Genomic DNA, 17010 nt, shown 5'->3' on the forward strand with positions numbered 1-17010 from the left:
CCACCTTCAGGTTTTATCTTCTTCCTTCTCAGAAGCCCTTTTGCAAAGGGTTCAGTTTTGAAAAAGTCCACCAGACCACACTGCTTCTACACTAAGAAACATTTCTCTGGCTTTCTATGGCTCTCGACAAACCAACACATATTTCACTGGTCTGTGAATCCCTACATGCTTTGGCTCTTCTCTTTCCATTTTCTTTAACATCTTTTCAGTTTGTTTAGAATAGTCCTTTGTTTAGAATATTCTTCCTAGACTCTGCATGGCTGGATCTTTTTCCTATCTGCATGTCAGATTAAACAGGAAGCAAAGTTCTACAGGACTTCAGACAAAGATTAGAACAGCTATATACTAGAATTACTAGAATTAGGACACACACACACACACACACACACACACACACACACACACAGAACTTATGTTACATTGTGTTCTGAAAAACTCATTCTTAAGTGGAAAATAACATAAGCCAAATATACAATTAATACCAGTAACCTATTGGCTGTCACAGCTTAACAGTATAAAACTCTACAGAGTACTGGTCGTTCATGTCCTAATCACACAGTTGGCTGCTGTTGTTCAGCAGAAGAAAGAAATATGCCAGAGAATGCAAGCTTGGGGAAAGTTCCAAATTTTAAGTATTATTTGTACTGAATGAATACCATTTTGCACTATTATGATATAAAAATCTAAATTAGGCTATTGTAAACCAACAAATATTGTGGGGGGAGGGAGCAAGTGTTTGTAACATTACATTTACTTCAGAATCTATTAATATAAAAATAAAGAGACATACATACATTATTGAAATACTTTTTCTTAAAATATTTTTTGTTTTCTTTAATGTCATTTTTTCTTTATTATGTTGTGAATTCCATGAAATATAACCATTCAGGACTGTGTTTTTCACCATATTAGGTAAGATTACCATAGCCAAATAAGCTTAAATCGACATTATTTTCAATGTTCTCTAACTACCATAATTTTAACTTAGGTTCTGTGTATTGTCAGTGTTGGTATATTCAGGAATATATAATATAATTTATGAGACAAGCTTCAGATGCAAAAGTCTTACTTTGAGTCCTATGTCTGTGGGAAAGCCAACCTATAAACACCTTGAGTCCACAGCCATGAAGGACTATTATAAAACACACCCTGCTTACGTCACAGGGTTGCTGTATGAACCAATTAAGTCAATATATGCAGAATTCTTTTGATGACTATAAAGTACTTAGAATGACAATTACAGATCAGCCAATAAAGGTAGCCACCAAAATCACATTCATGCCTGCAACTAGAAGCTTTTAAAAGAGCAAGTTTAAATGTGGTCAGGTAAGCAAAAACGAAGGCTATAGTACATGGTATGTTTCTAGCCTACTCTACTGAGTCTACTAAGTCTTTGGGAAGACTTAATTTATTATAAGGGAGAAAAAAGCCCTGTTAATACATGTTAGTGACCATACAAACAAGATGCAGCCATTTATTCAGAAATAGGGGTGCTTTTCCCCTGAGAAGAGTGCATTTTTAATAGAATTACATTTAAGTAAGAACTCCATACAAATAGCATACCTTAGCACAGAAGAGCAAGGAAGAAATATTTTACATTACATGAACTTTCAGATGACTTGACCAAGTTATCCTTCCAACCAAATACTTGTGTATTTTTTAAATATATATATTATAGATGTTACAGTCCATTCCATTTTATACCATCAATCAGTTTTTAATATTTATATTTATTGTAATTAATAGAAGGTTACATTATATTCACCAGACAGAAAGTGCATTACTTCACAAACATTGATACCCTTTCTCATGTCTTGGTCCCATTTCCCTTCCCACACACCCACCCCTCATCTTGTTTTCCTCCCTTCCCTATCCTATTTCAAATAACCAAATATACCTATATACAATATATCAGACAACAAGGTGAAATACTGTAACAATATGAGACAGCCAAGGGACAGCAATAGAGATGAAAGATTACAGTATATTAAGGACAACAATCACTCATTATATGGCTTTTGTTTCTATATCCTGGAGGTCCTTTCATTTAGCCTCATACTATATGGCCTATGTATCTAGGTTTTGCTCTATTGTAAATCTCTGCTATGAAAGCCCAAGGTTTCTATTGATTATGACAAATGAGGGAAACCATTGAGCCTATATTCCTTTGGGTCTGGCTTACTTCACTTAGTATGATTTTTTTTTGTCTTTCCATTTCCTTACAAATGGGGCATTCTTTCTGACAGCAGCATAGAATTCCATTGTGTACAAATACCATATCTTGTTGATCCACTCATCAACTGAGGGACATCTGGGTTGGTTCCATATCTTTGCTATGGTAAATAGTGCTGCAATGAACATCGTTGTGCTAGTGGCTTTAGTATGTCCTTGTTTCTGGACAATTGGGTAAATGCCAAGTAGTGGAATTGCTGGGTCATAGGAGAACTCTACGTTTAGTCTTTTGAGGAACTGCCATACTGCTTTCCACAGTGGTTGAACGAATTTGCACTCCCCCAACAGTGTAGTAGTGATCCCTCCTGGTCACATCCCCTCCAGCATCTGTTATCATTAGATTTCTTGATCCTGGCCATTCTAACTGGAGTGAGGTGGAATCTTAGAGTTGTTTTGATTTGCATTTGTTTTATGGCCAGAGATGTCGATTAAATGTCATCACAGTTTTTACATGCAGTCACGTGATGCACACCTGACTGTTTGCAGGGAGACACAATATCATCTCTGTTTCAGAGGAGCTGGCATGATTGAATTATTGCCTGCTTTTTAATGTTTCAACCAGCCATTCCATTGCCTCATCAAGGACAGTGCCTTTGGTTGCTGACGTTTTGAATAGCTGCCATTTCTGATCCTTCAAGGCATATAACTCAAGTGAATTTGCCATCTCTGAGGGTGTCATAGCCCTCCATGTCCTGATTATTTGCAAACACCACTAAAATGGCTTTTCTCAACTCTTCCTCCAACATGGCAACTAATTCTGCCTTGGAAATGCCAATTCTGTCCCGGTCACAGCTGTCTACCACGTAAATAATGGCATCTGTGTTTGAATAATAATACCTCCAATATGGCCTAATACTTGTCTGTCCTCCTAGGTCCCAGACTTGGAATTTAAGGTTTTTGTATGTTACCGTCTCTATATTAAATGCGATCGTAGGAATAGTCGTAACAACTTCTCCAACCTGTAATCGGTATAAAACTGTGGCTTTTTCTAGCACCATCTAATCCCCAAATCGAAATTCTCATTTCTCGGGTTCTGAAGAGACTGGAACAAATATTTGATAAGAAGCCATCCATGGTGAGCCGCCTGTCCACCCTCGCCCATCCTCACAGACGGACGTGGGCTCGGAAGCGACTCGACTCCAGACCCAGCGCCACCTCTGCTCGCCTGGGTCTCCTCACCGGCCCCGGCGCCAGCAACGTCCATGTCCAACTTCTACTGAAAGGTTTTCAAAAATAAAATTATTTACTTTTTCATTTACAATAAAACAATATATTCACATAACTAGAAAAATGTGAACATCATAATTCGTTGAAAGTGCCTTCAAGTGCAGGATATTGCCTCTGTGCGTGTGTGTGTGTGTGTATGTGTGTACTTGTTCTAGATCTTGAACTCAGGGTCTTGAGCTCTTGCTCAGCCTTTTGCTCAGGCAGACATTTTACCTCTTAATTTCTATCTCTACTTCTGGCTTTGTTCTTTGATGTTAATTGGAGATTACTTAATTAATTAACTAATTAATTTCAAGGAATTTTAACTAATTAGTTTCAAGGATTTTTCTGCCTGGGCTAGCTTCAAACCTCAGTCTTCAGCTCTCAGCCTCCTAAGTAGCTAGAATTATAGTCATGAGCCAGTGGCATCTGGCAGGACATTACCTTTTGATGACTGTACAATCTGAGGTAGAGTGTTGATCTTGGATGAATATGCTGCTTTACTTATTCTGTCAAAAGATAGATCTTATGTTGGAAATGAACTCTATACCTTGGGAGGAGGTAGGGGACGGAAAGTGGGAGAAAAACATGGGAAGGGGTAACTATTCAGGAAGTAATGTAATCACTATGTAACAAATGTAACTGTAACTCCTCTATACATCACTCTGATAATAAAAGTTTTTATTTTTATTTATTTTTATTTTTTTATTGTAATTAGTAAAAGGGTTACATGATATTTGCCAGATAGAAGGTGCATTAATTCACATACATTGATATCCTTTCACATGTCTTGGTACCCATTTCCCTCCCCCCCACACCCCCCACCCGTCTTGGTTTTCCCCCCTTCCCTATCAAATTTCAAATATCCAAATACAAATAAATTCAATATATCAGATAACAAAGTGAGATACTAAAAGTTTTTGAAAAGATAGATCTTAAACATCTCTAATAAAAATAATGCTTATACACATTTCACATACTCTTTTCCTCATTAAAAATTCTCACTTATCTAGGCACACTAAGCTAATTTCATGCTTCATACTTTTCAAAAGCATTTTAAAGCAAAAAAGATGCATGTATTAATAATCCTAGCCTAAGAATGATAAATTATAGACATTCACAAACAAAATATTTTACTTTCCAATCAGCAAGTGAAGTGAAAATAGTTCATTTGAATGTGAAATTTATAGTTTAAATAAATTTGCATAAATGGTATATTTATGTGTAGTGAACTTTCATTATTTAATTCATTTTAGGTAAACTTTGCATAAATTATATCAGCATATTAATAATTAATTGCAGAAATATTGACTAAAATGCATAAATTATTTTAGAAAAACAATTTGATATATTATTGTAACTTGCCTATAAATAATATTGTGGAACACATTTTATCAAATTTCATTCTTTAACCTTAGAGAAAAAGTTATTTGCCTGATTAAAATTTCCCAATGACAATATAGTGTAAAGCTTTATTATGAATGTAATAAATGTCAAATTATGTGTCATTGTAGAGCTAAGTCTAAATACAGTTTCAGAAATACTTTTACATGTGAGTTGTAGATGCTCTTCCAGAGACTTCCTTTTGATCAGTAAGTTGGATATGGTGATGCATGTCTGTAATTCTAGCTGTGTGAGAGTGGAGGTAAAAAAGAATCATAGTCTAGACTAGCCTGAGTCAAACCATGATACCCTATTTCAAAAAGTAACCAAAGAAAAGAAGGACTGGAGCTTAGCTCAAGTGTTGAATACTTACTTAACAATCACAATGCCTTGACTTTGAACCACCAGAAACAAAGAATGACATACACCATGTTCCTAATACAAAGGAGTTAAATTATTAATCTAAAGATAAAAGAAAAAGAAAGATACATTGCAACATAATTATGATCAAAAGAAGTAATAATGATTGAGATTAAAAATATCCAGAGTTGAAAACTTTACAAGAAGGAATAGGAGATACACTAGACCTCCTTGGCACAGATTGAAACTTTCTTAATAAGGACCAAGAATCACAACAAATCAGAGAAAGGCTGGATAAGTGGGACTGCATTAAACTGCCGAGTTTTTGTATGGCAAAAGACATAGCTAGTAAACTAATTAGGAAGCCTACAGAGTGGGAGATCTTCACCAACCATACAACAGACAAAGGCCTCATATCTAAAATAGATCAACAGCTCCAAAAATTGAATCACTCCAAAATTAATCTCCAAAGTAACAACCATCCCATTAAAAGATGGGCCAAAGACTTAAAGAGAATCTTCTCTGAAGAAGAAACAAAAATGGCCTATAGACACATGAAGAAATGCTCAACATTTCTGGTCATAAAAGAAATGTAAATCAAAACAGCTTTAAGATTCCACCTCACTCCAGTTAGAATGGCCAGGATCAAGAAAACTAATAACAACAGATGCTGGAGGGGATGTGGCCAGGAGGGATCACTACTACACTGTTGGTGGGATTGCAAACTTGTTCAACCACTATGGAAAGCAGTATGGCAGTTCCTCAAAAGACTAAACATAGAGCTCCCCTATGACCCAGCAAGTCCACTACTTGGCATTTACCCAATCATCCAGAAACAAAGACATACTAAATCCACCAGCACAACAATGTTCATTGCAGCACTATTTATCATAGCAAAGATATGGAACCAACCCAGATGTCCCTCAGTTGATGAATGGATCAACAAGATGTGGTATTTATACACAATGGAATTCTATGTTGCTGTCAGAAAGAATGACATTGCCCCATTTGTTAGGAAATGGAAAGACTTAGAAAAGATCATATTAAATGAAGTAAGCCAGACTCAAAGGAACACTGGCTCAATGGTTTCCCTATTTGTCATAATCAGTAGAAACCTTGGGCTCTCCTAGCAGAGATTTGCAGTAGAGCAAATCTTGATACAAAAGGCCATATAGTAGGACGCTAAATGAGAGTATCTCTAGGATATTGAAACATAAGCCATAGAATGAATTATTGTTGTCCTTAAGGTACTATCTTATCTCTCATCTCTTTTGCTGTCTCTTGGTTATCTCATATTGTTACAGTATCTCACTTTGTTACCTGATATATCGGATATATTTGTATTTGGTTATTTGAAATTGGATAGGGAATGGGGAAAACAAGATGAGGGGTGGGTGTGGTGGGGGAGGGAAATGGGGACCAAGACATGTGAAAGGGAATCAATGTGTGGGAATTAATGCACCATCTATCTGGCAAATATCATGTAACCCTTCTATTAATTACAGTAAAAAAATATATGAAAAAAATATCCAGAGTTAAACTGCAAAGGTAATTCATAAAGTTGCAGAATGCTATGTACTGAAGGGCAAATTTATAGGCTTAAATTTTATATTAGAAGAAATAAGTGTAAATAAATATACAAAAGTACTCTCAAGAAAAGAAGGGAGCAAATCAACATTATATAGTGAGAACTTGCAAGTCTATGAATAGGACTTTGAAGATATATGCTCAACATTGATGATGCTAAAAAGAAAACGAATTAGGAAAGTATATATATCAATTAACATTGAAATATAAATACAAATATAAATTTTTCATTGAATTAAACACCCTAGATTGGTTCTCTCAACCCCTCGAAGTTGTCGGTTGACATTTGAGTTTGATGACGTGTTCGTATGTGTGTATATTATGTGTGTATATGTGCATATGTGTGTGTGAATTCATGTATGTATTTATGTGGTGCAGGTGGGCAAAGAGATGCCCTGTACATTATAGGAGATCTACCTGTAACTTTGGCCTTTCTGGTATCACTACAATTACGTATAGATGTGGTCGAATGTCCCCTGAGGAGCAAAATCAATGAGATTATTGGGCCTTTATTCTAGGAATTCCTCCATTATTTTATGATTTGTGAAAATATTTGCTGCTCTTATTTGTTCTTGGATTATTGACATTCATTCACATGCCTGTTTGCTATTTTCTCTGGATTAAAAAGATGACGTTGATTCTGTCCCTCCCTAATTGAGTGATTTGGGGGAGGTTTGCAGTAGTGTGGAAGAACTGGAAGTACACTGGAGTCACTGTGTTCTTTCAAGAATCATGAATTAGCGTGTGTAGAGTGCTTAACTCAGTTCATTAGCAGTAAATACTCGTTCTGCCTCTCTCTTCTCTCTTTCTCCTCTCTCTCTCCTTTCTCTCCTCTCTCTCTCTCTCTCTCTCTCTCTCTCTCTCTCTCTCTCTCTCTCTCTCTCTCTCTCTCTCTCTCTCTCTCTCCTCTCTCTCCTCTCTCTCTCTCTCTGTCTCTCTCTCATTTTTACCTGATATTCAAATGATAATTATGGCTCTATGTATGTTCCTCTAATTTTTTGCATTGTTCTGCGGTTTTCAAACCCATCTCACGGTGTAACCCAAGCTCATTTCTAACTCCCATTCCTCGTGCTCAAGTCCTGGGAATATAGGAATGCACTGTAAGACTTGGCTGAGTGACTAAAGCCATCTAGGACATCAAGGTTTACTGCAGGAACCCTGGACAGGCGGTATCACAAGCAGCAGAGCTTCAGTGACTGTCATTGTCCACTGCCTGGGTCTTGGGCAGTGACCAATACTTATATATACTTTCCTAGTTGTGTGATCTGAAAATTCTGACTGACTGGTGGGAAATTAAAACAGTCTCCGCTATTCTGCAGCCTTGTCATTTTGCAGTATGACATTTCAGTTCAATTTTGGGGAGCAATTAGCAACTATCTGGTGGATAGCTTGCTCTGATTGACAGCTAAATTCCACCTTTTTTGTCTTTATAAAATTCTTCCACTTTATGGCTTATCACACATATAATTAATTTCATCTGTCTTTTAAATTTTGACAATGATTATATATCTACCCACTGATTTATTCTGCATAACTCAGGCTAAAATTTTTAAAAATTTTTCCATATATTTTTATTGTAATTAATCAAAGGGTTACATTATATTCACCAGATAGAGGGTGCATTACTTCACATACATTAATATTCTTTCTCATGTCTTGGTCCCCATTTCCCTCCCCCCACCCCTACCCCTCATCTTGTTTTCCCCCCTTCCCTATCTGATTTCAAATAACCAAATACGCATATATACAATATATCAGATAACAAGATGAAATACTGTAACAATATGAGATAACCAAGGGATAGCAAAAGAGATGAGAAATAATACAGTACATTAAGGACAACAATCACTCATTATATGGCTTTTAGCAGAGATTTACAATAGAACAAAACCTAGATACATAAGGCCGTATAGTATGATGCTAAATGAGAGGACCTCCAGGATACAGAAAAGACTAACTTTTTTTAAAAGTGGAAAAGAGATTTTTTTGTCTTTTTATGAAAAAAGTCTATTCACTTCTATCTTTTAAGAGACATATATTCTGGGGGAAATCGGTAATAGGATTTTTTTGTCTTAATTTTCCAAAGTATTCAATAATCAGATATTATTAGTAGTTTTTTGATTCTAGAATTTCCTTATGCAAATGTTTTCTTTCTGGTCCTAGCTTTTGAACTCAGGGCTTTGAATTCACATTCAGTCTGCTTGCAAGGCTTGAGCCATGCATGCCTCCAGCCTAGTTTTGCAGTTTATTGGGGCACTAGAATCTCTTGTATTTTTGTACCGGTGCTTGGTATCAAACCCTGAACCATGGATCTTTTCCTACTGAGTAGTTAGGATTACAGGTGTCAATCATTGGTACAGGACTGCAAATATAGTTCCATAGTTAAGTATTTTTTCCTAAGTAAATTTTCTACATAAGTTTTCTTCCCTCTAATCTTCTCTGAATGAAGAAAAACAACATAGAATCATAGAATTATAAAATGAAGATGATTGGATTTAAGAAGACTCCATTAACTCTTTAAGTGCATATGAATATTATTCTTCTAGTTGGTAGTAGAGATCAATGAACAAGAAATATATATGAAGGAATATCATGTCCAAACTTCTAGGTAAAAAAGTTTGACTTCCAAACTGTTAAAATCTGAAAACTTCAGATACATTTTTTTTTTGAGTATAGCTTTGGCCACTTTCCTAATACATGGCAGAGCTTGAAGGAAAGATGATGCAAGTCGTTCTCTCAGAGTTCATCCAGAAGAAACACATAGCATTTGTTTCAAATGAAACATGGCATTTCTTCCTTTCTTCTCTTTTTTTTAAATAAAATGATAAAAAAAAAAAAACCAAAGCAGAACTTACTGAAAACAGGTATCCCTTAGTATCACTGCTTTAAAAAAAAAATCCAAGTACTTAGGAAAATAATAAGTACCAAAGTCCTATTTAATGAAAGTTGAATCAATGAGCATTAGGAAAACTCGGCCTGCACAGGGTTGAATTGCTCATACAGAGTATAGCAATGAGCCATGCAGGAGAAGCCTGTGCCTAGAGCCTGGGGAGAACAATTTCCAGATTCTATTTCCCAAACTTGTGGCGTGTGATGCTGAGCCTAAGTCCCAGGATCTCCCTGCTTGATTCTGAACAACTAGTCTGTGCCTTACACAGGAATTAGATATGTGGAATGAGGTCACCAAACAAGGTCACCAGACAAGTTACCCTTGCCTCTCCATAGGAGAGAAAGGCTTCTCATCACAGACCTGGCAGAGACCACTGGACCAAAGAAGACTCACGGATATTACTCTTCCAGTAGTCACAGCAAACCTAAGACTCCTGTGAACTCCACAAGGCCCTCATTCAAATACTCACAAGCTAGAGGGGTAGAGATATACATGGAAGCTTCCTCCAAGACAAATTTTGATGTTTGGTGAACAAAGATTAAAAAAAAAATCCACAGGTCAGCTAGAAGAGATCTTGTGGATACAGAGGTAAAAGAGTCTGGGGTTCATTTAAAATGGGGAGGAAGAAGAGGAGGAAGACTGTGCATATTAGGCTGCATGAACAGTGGTGCCGTTCCTCCTCTGCTGTCTTCCTGTCTGTGTGTCTGTGTGTCTGTGTGCTGTAGTAGACTTCAGTGAAATTCCTGAAGCATATCTAGTGCCTTTCGTTCCGGGTATGGAATATCGACCTTCTGTCGGTCATTGGCCAATCACTTCAGAGTTGTACCACTGCCCACTGCCACATCGAGAGAGATCTCTTTACTATCAGCAAGGTGGTTGTCATTGCTAAAATGTGCTAAGTTTGCTCCTCTCTGGCTTCTGGAGCACAAAGCCCTCGGGTCTTCAAGAACCTGGAGTCAAATCTGCATGTAAGGATTTGGGTACAATACACTATAGACATCTCCAGTCTGTCCACACTGGAGTCACAATGTTGTCATATCTTGAGCTTTTGCTTGAATGGATTGGACCCCTTTCTTTTTTAAAAAATTTTGTTTTATTTTAACATATAGAGGGGTTAAAGCTATATTTGCCAGATAGAAGGTGCATTATTTCCCACACATTGACACCCCTTCTCATGTTTTTGTCCCCATTTCCCTTTCCCCTCCCCTAATCTTTTTCCCCTCCTATTTCAAGTAAATAAACACACACATACATACATATATATATGTATATATATATATATGCCAGGTAAGAAATTCGGATACTATAACAATATGAGCCCTCTTCTTAGCTGGAAAACATTTCTTGTACATGGAAGATTCTTAGATTCATTTATCCATTTGCTTCTATAATTTCATGTACTTTTATTACCTTTTGTCATATGGAGGATTACAGAAGCATCTGATTAGCCTCTGCTGTGAAATGATTTCTGTGATACCTATGTGAGTCTTCACTGTCAAAAAACATTCAAAAAGCAGGCAAACACCCCTGATCTGTAATCCTGCCACCTACCTGAAGGCCTCCTAGAAGCCAGGGCACTTAGGAGGAGGGGATGGGGAGAACCTGCCTACAGAATCAATAACAGAAGTAGGGGAGGAAGATAGGGGCTATAAAAGGGCAGAAAGAGCAGACAGCAACTGTCCTTTGGAATCTGGGCTCAAAGAAATTTTGAGCTGTGTATCTGGATCCAGAAATAACCACAAACAAAAGTCTCACTGATCCTTATACATGTTTATAAAATAAACATTTTCAAGGCATGACAAAAAGACTCAGCCCCAGGGCCAGGAGTTTGGTCTAGTGGTAGAGTGGTTGCCTAGCATGCACAGAGACCTGGGTTCGGTTCCTTGGTACCATATATCTAGAAAATGCCAGAAATCGTGCTGTGGCTCAAGTGGTAGAGCTCTAGCCTTGAGAAAGCCCAAGGACAATGCTCAGGCCCTGAGTTAAAGGCTCAGGACTGGCAAAAAAAGACTCGGCCACAAATCGGTAAAATACCCTAGACTTATTCAATCAAGGCACAATTATAAAGTATGAGGAACTAGATTTGATGGTACTTAATAATTTTTTTAGTTCTACTGATCAGTTTGTTAACTTTGAGGTGACATCTGTATTTGAGAGTAGCTTCGAATGGCAGAAGGCCATTTCTTTTATTTTCATTAACACAGAATACCTGTCATGACTAATTTTGGGCAAGGAATAAAAAACTAACCTAACCTAGCCCCATTTCACATGGAAATGGGGCTATGGATGCCCCTGTTGAGAAAAACATTACAGTTAAGCAACATGTTTGTTTCCACACACATGTCAATGACATTACAATATCTTGGACAGAACTGTACTTTCCACCTAAAGTATTCTGCCTATAGCATTATTTAAAAGTCAGTTAAACGTACAATTGCTTGTATGTATCAAAAACAATTTGGTTTGGTCACAGAGAATCCTTCTGAGTAGAAGATGAAATGCACAGAGATTTTCTCTGTTTGAATATGGAAATTTAGCAAATTGGTAAAAAAAATCTGTCTTTCACTCAGACTTGTCACTGTAATATTGAAAATGTTTAAAAATTTTTGTGCACCTGCAGCTCACACCTATGATCTATGACCACTGAGGAGGCTGAGATCTAAGGATGACAGTTCAGAGCTAGCCTGGGCAGGAAAGTCCATGAGATTCACCTCTCCAAAATCTGCCAAAAACTGGGAGTAGATCTGAGGCTTAAATGGTAGAATATTAGCCTTGAGCAAAAAAAGCTCATGGACAGGACCCAGGCCTTGAGGTCAAGCCACAGAATAGTACAAAAAAATGAATGTAAAGCTTGACAATTAATGAAAATCGAGCCTATTCTGCTTGTCTGGTCATATGTTGATAATTTAAATTATACTCGAGCATACTGGAACATTAGTTCATTGCTATTTTGAAAATCAAAACTAGATCATAAACAAAAAGTGCTTCTAATATAGTTTTATAAAATATATTCTTGTCTATTGATTTTTAATATCTTTTAAATTGAATAACACTACTTGTTAATATTTTCTTATCTCCCATGCTGTGTTATTCACTGATTTTTATTTTTCAGGTTTTAATTCTCACACAAGGTTTGAGAATGTGAAATAGAATTTACCCATTAACTTTGACATGTTCTATGTAGATTCTCTCCGTTGCCTGTCTGTTTGGAAAATGTGTCACTTGTATTTTGTAACATATACAATGACTATAAATTCAAAAAATGTAATTCTCTTCTCCAAATATACTTTGTTCACTTCATGTGATAAGTATTTAAGGGACATGGACGTGGGTGATCCTCCCCTTTCATCTCCTCCCTCCCTCCATCCCTCCCTTCTTTTCTTTCTTTCTTTCTTTCTTTCTTTCTTTCTTTCTTTCTTTCTTTCTCTGTCTCTGTCTCTCTCTCCCCCTCTCCCTCTCCCTCTCCCTCTGTCTCTCCCTCTGTCTCTCCCTCTGTCTCTGTCTCTCCCTCTGTCTCTGTCTGTCTCTGTCTCTGTCTCTCTCTCTGTCTCTCTCTCTCTGTCTCTCTCTCTCTCTGTCTCTCTGTCTCTCTCTCTCTCTGTCTCTCTCTGTCTCTCTCTCTCTCTCTCTCTCTCTCTCTCTCTCTCTCTCTCTCTCTCTCTCTCTCTCTCTCTCTCTCTCTCTTTCTTTCCTTCTCTGTCATGGGCTTGAACTCTGGGCCTGGGTGCTATCCCTGAGCTCTTTAGCTCAAGGCTACCGCCCCACTCCTTGAACCACAGCTCCACTTCCAGTTTTCCTGTGATTAATTGGAGATAAGAGTGTCACGGTCTTTAGTGCCCGGACTGGCTTTGAACCTCGATCTTCAGATCTCAGCCTCCTGAGTAGCTAGGATTACAGGCGTGAGCCACCAGTGCTCAGCTCCTCTCTTTCACTTCTATTACCCTTACAGAGCTGGTGGATGTACTCAGAGGCATTGGATTGGACAGGAGGGCAGACAACGCAGCTGTGGGCCTAGGTAGCCTGTCCTTGGTATTGTTTAATTTAGTATTTAACATATGAATAATCACATCATTTTCCTTACCCTGTGTCTTGTATATACCTTTATCTGTTTGGGGGAAAGAAAGAGGGACAACAAAATGGTGTGACAAAGACAAAGGGTGAACCAGTGCAACAGGGATACGCCAAAGACAGTTTTTTGCAAATGAACTTTTCAACTTGGAGAGGAAGAGAGGAGGTGAGGAGTGGGAGAAAATGAGGGAGAGGTTAACAATGGTCAGTAAGAAATGTACTTTGCTTATGTAACTTGTGTACCTTACTTATGTAACTGTAACCCCTCTACATCACCTTGACAATAAAATGAAATTAAAAAATGTGTTTTGGTGCAAGTACATTGCTTTTGTCTAACTGCACTAACTATACTTTTGCACAGAAACTTCAAATGTGTGTTTAAATCATCTCATTTTTGTTATAGAAAACAGACATTTTTCTTTCCTATTTCCAATTTCTTATTTGGACTCACTCCCCCCAAGGTCTTAGTGACCTGTATGTATTTATTTGTCAAAGCTCCACTTTATTTCTACTGTGATATTGCTATATTTCCCTCCTCTTACTCACAACCCCCCCCACCCAGAATCTCCTCTTGATTAGCACTGCCCTTTGAAGGAACATGATTTTCTCTTAGCCATTTTTAAGTGACTCATGAAACCACATGTTCTATTTTAAGACAGGGTGGGCTGGGCCATGTAAGGTAGGGTTTGGGGCAGGCTGCTGGAAGGAATAGAAGAACTTTTGGTTGCTAGGCAACTCATAAGCATGCTTAGAGTTCACAGATGCCATCCCACATGACATGTGACCAGAGACTAAGCATAGCTAAGCATATTGAGAATGATTTATTAGCTTAAAAAAAGAGAGAGAATGTTTCTCGTAGGAAATAGCATAAATTTGCCCTCTATTTCCTTTTCTGATTCCCCCAACAACTCACAAGCAGAAAAAGAATTGCAGAACTCACATCCTCAAGAAATAAGGGATTGTCTCCAAAAGCAGTCTTTGAAGAACATAGTCAAGTATGGAGAATCTTGGGCAAATGGAGGGACATCCTTGGTGGGTGGGTTGGGAAATAGAGGGGGATCCACATTTCCTAGTACAGATAAACAGATGGGATGCTTCTGAAGGAGGAATATGCTTTTATCCCCAACTTTCTGAAAACTAGCTTATTTAGAATTAGAAGTAGTCTGTTGACAAAGTAGGCAAGGTAGGATGGAGGATGAAAGAAAAACATGAAGTTCAGTGTGTATCATTAAGGAGTAAAGATTGGAGCGCTGGGAACCACATAGACGTTGCTCAATGAAATACTCATCCCCAAATGGGCAATATACCCAGAGAGAGGATAGAGTGGCTAGGAGATAGGGAAATACATAGTGGGAAGAAGGAAAAGCAAAGGAAGAGTCAAGGAAAGGAAGGAGGGAAGGAGGAAGGACAAAAGGAAGGAAGGAAAGAAGGAAGGAAGGAAGAAAGGAAGGAAGGAAGGAAGGAAGGAAGGAAGGAAGGAAGGAAGGAAGGAAGGAAGGAAGTAGGAAGGGAGGGAAAGGGAAGACAGGGAAAAAGGAAGGGGAGAAAGAGAAACTTTGAACTCAACTCCTTTGCTCACATCTTTTTACCAGCATAGTCTCCCACTCTAGGCTTCAGTGACTAGTAGGCCTAGAGAGAATGTTTTTAGATTAGATGTGAGAAGAAAGTAGAAAGGATCCATATGGAAACTCTACATGAACATTATTTGAATGAAATATAAATGTGAATGAGCAAAATATGTGGAAAATACATATTTGTAGAATTATTCCAAGAAACAGAAAAAAAACAGAAAATTCAGAAATATTATTTTATAAAAAATTAAGAATCCATAAATTATTATAAATTATAAGATCCTTACCAGTAAGACTAGAAATAAAGAGAAGAAAAAAATGAATGCACACATGCATTACAAATTTCATGGGGAAAAGGAAGTAATAAAATAAAGAATTTATATTACAAAATATGTTTACAGTGCAGTGTCAGATTATTTCTTATACTGCAAATATAAATAAAATTCTTTTTTTTTCCAGTTCTGGGGCTTGAGCTTAGGGCCTGAGCACAGTCCTTGGGCTTTCTCAAGGCTAGCACTCTACCACTTGAACCATAGCACCACTTCCTATTTTTTGTGTGTATGTGGTACCAAGGCATCAAACCCAAGGATTTGTGCTCCCAGCCATAAATAAAATTTTTATAAAATAGAATCTCAAAATGGCTTTGGAAGATGTGAGCCAAGTGGTGTCTTTTTACATTTGTTATTACCTTTAAGTACTTGTGCAAAGGAAGTGCCATTTAACAGAGCAGTTTATGAATACAATGCATCTTGACCAGTGTCACTATATTCAGCTTTCTCACTCCCACTTTCACCCATCCTTTCCCTTACTTTTCTTAATTTTGTGATATATACACCATGAATTCTTGACTGCATTCTGCCCCCTTCTCCCCCCTCATCCATCTATCCTTCTCATTCCCCCCCCCCCACCACAGGTACCCATTTCCTGGTGCTAATTTTGCTGGATTTTGACCACGTCATCCTAAAAATATATACTATTTCAGCTCTCATAGAGTCTATTATAAGAGATGTGCTTATCTGGGAACTGCTGTAGTATTTGCTTGTAATACTAGGTACACAGGGGGTGTGTTGTACAGGTGAGTGTGCATCCATGTTCTACTTTTCCTTGTCATAAAGTCACCAGGGATTATTCATGAAGTTTTTACCCCTAATGATCTAATTGTCTCTTAGAAAACTCTTCATCTCAAAACACTATAGTCAGACGATGAAATTTCCATTGTTTGGAACCTCACAATGGGAATTAAGATCTGACAGGATTTTCATGGTTTATATATGTTATATGTGGAAGCTACATTTAGCTTATAAACTTATATGTAAATAGGTTGATGGTATGCAAGCATTCAAATGAATTAGTTGAAATATGGTAGATTCAAGAGAAAACTCCAATAGTGTAATTTCTTAGAAAGGCAAAGTCAAAGCCCAACGAGTAAACACCAGAGAATGGATATTTGCAAGAGAAGATGGATGGCACTAAGTGGAGAAGAGAAGGTGGGGAAAACTCAGTAGAAAATTCAATGTACATTCTATAAAATTAAGAAAAGTACAAGAAGGGATGGTTCAGAATAGGTGGGTAACAACTTTGAAAGGGCTGTTGCTGATCAGGATGCATAAACTTCTTTGTTAAATGGCAATTACTTTGTTAAATAAAATTTAAAAACTCCTTTGACATAGGTGTCAGAGTGGGTAAGCATATTTCAAAGCATATTCACAGCAG

The 17010-nt window shown here is 37.4% G+C and overlaps 1 pseudogene; it reads right to left on the reverse strand.

Annotated features, from left to right (window-relative positions):
- Positions 1–2764: 2764 nt before the first annotated feature.
- LOC150058758 (ADP-ribosylation factor-like protein 1 pseudogene) lies at positions 2765–3306 on the reverse strand (annotated as a pseudogene).
- Positions 3307–17010: the final 13704 nt, after the last annotated feature.

Source organism: Megascapheus bottae, chromosome 9 (genome assembly GCF_031878675.1).
Source record: "Megascapheus bottae isolate mThoBot1 chromosome 9, mThoBot2.hap1, whole genome shotgun sequence".
In the NCBI taxonomy this organism is placed as follows: domain Eukaryota; kingdom Metazoa; phylum Chordata; class Mammalia; order Rodentia; family Geomyidae; genus Megascapheus; species Megascapheus bottae.